We start from the raw sequence: 2,212 nt of genomic DNA on the forward strand, positions 1-2,212 counted from the left end.
AAAAAAAATTAAAGTATTAAGAAAAAAAGTTCCAATCTCTCTGCATCATCTATAAAAAAATTATACCATTAAAAACTCTATGGGACTCTTCTTTGAGATATATCTATATCCAAATCTATATCTATATCTATCTCAGGACAGACTGGACAATAGCAGGGTATCACTATGTAACAAACTACCCCTAAACTCAATGAATTAAAACAGCAAAATTTTTTTTTACTTCTTTGTATTTTGTTTTCCATTTTCAGATACATAGCAAGTATTGAAAAGACCATGGCAAAACAACTATGAGATATCATCTTACACCAGTAAGAATAGCAAAATTCAACAGAGCAGCAAAAGGTAAATGCTAGTAAGGTTGTGGAGAAACTGGAACCTTTATTCACTGTTAGTGGGAGTGTAAAATGGTCCAACCATTATGGAAGGCGGTATGGCACTTTCTCAATAAGTTGAAAATAGAAATAAAATTTGATTCAGCAATTCCACTACTGGAAATATACCCTAAAGAAACCAGAACTATGTATACCCATGTCTAGTGCTACTTTGTTCACAATAGTAAGGAACTGGAAACAACCTAAGTGCCATCAACAAACGAATGGATAGAGAAGCTGTGGTATATTCACACAATGGAATACTACACCGCCTTGAAAAACAAGGAACCCATGCAATATTGTTCAAAGTGGGTGACCCTTGAGGACATTATGCTGAGTGAAGTATCTCAGTCACAAAAGGACAAATACTACATGGTGCCACTGTTTTAAAACAGGACTGACCTTGGGGTTGGGGAGAGACTGAAAAAGATGGGTTCAATAATACATACTGCGTTGAAACAGATGAGGGAGAAAAGTGCTTAAAAGGGATATGTTATTACGTATTTTTGTCACAGGAGTCTAGAGTGAAGCCTACATGGTGGAGTGGACCAGGGGGACGGTTTGTAAAACAATGAAATAATCTTTGTTTTACTTTTACAAAAGGGTAGTGTACTAGGGAGGAGGGTTGGGAGGGGAGGAAAATGCAACAATGAATGAATGGAAATCCAAAGTCTCTGTAAATTTTTACTGAAATTAAGAATAAATTTTTTTTAAAAAAAGAAACCAGAACTGCCACCCAAGCAGATATATGCACACCCATGTTTATCATGGCTTTGTTCACAATAGCAAAGGGTTGGAAACAACCTAAGTGCCCATCAACAAACGAATGGATAGATAAGCTGTGGTATATTCATACAACGGAATACTATGCTGCATTGAAAAACAAGGAACTCATGCAATATTATACAAAATAGCTGAGTGAAATATTTCAGTCACAAAAGTACAACACTGCATAGTGCCACTGTTGTAAAACGGGACTGACATTGGGGTTGAGGGGAACCTAAGAAAAGAGGAGATAAATAATAATGTATACTGCATTGAAACAGATGAGGGAGATAGGATGAGGTATTATTTTCATGACAAGATTACAGAAAAAGAAATGCATATTAAAGTGGACTGTGGACTGGGAGGATTGTATAACAATAAAAGAGTTTTCTTTTTCTTCAAAGAGAAAAACAAACTGGGGGGAGGGGTGTGTTGGGAGGAAAATATGCAACAATGAATGAATGGGGGGGAAATTAAATGGAAAGAATATGCTGTAAAAAATATGGTGCATTAAAAAATCATTAATAATAAAAAAAGAGAGAAAAAAAAAACCCAAAGAAAAAACCATGGCTTGAATCAGGTGCACCTTAATCTTTAAGTTGACACCGTTGGTCTTCAATATTTTGGAGTGGTCCCTGGTAAGTAGACTTTGGGCATATTGTTAGGAGAGACTATTTCCTGAAAATAGAGAATACCTTCAGAAGGGTATGGATAATTTAAGTATTAACTCCAATATACATTTATCATCTAATCACAGCTATGACATACATTCAAATTCTTTATATGTAAGTGTGCCTGAGGCGGAATGTACAGAAGCAATCTATTTAAGGCAGAGTTTCTAGTTTCACATGAGGAAAGCTGTAAGAAAGCTCAAGCAAGAATACGTCATCCCCTTTTCCTTATGAATCAGGGTGAAGTCTCTCTCAGGGAGGAGTGATAGGGAATGGCAAGGGACATAATGACAAAGGAGATTAATCAGAACTGGCTTTGACAAGCACTGTGGCAATGGGACAATTAAAACAGACATTCGCGGGGAGGGGGAAGAAGAACGAACTGGGGAGGAGGGTGGAGAAAAC

The sequence above is a fragment of the Elephantulus edwardii genome, unplaced genomic scaffold (genome assembly GCF_000299155.1).
Source record: "Elephantulus edwardii isolate Elephantulus edwardi_28Jun2011 unplaced genomic scaffold, EleEdw1.0 scaffold00044, whole genome shotgun sequence".
NCBI classification, from domain to species: Eukaryota; Metazoa; Chordata; class Mammalia; order Macroscelidea; family Macroscelididae; genus Elephantulus; species Elephantulus edwardii.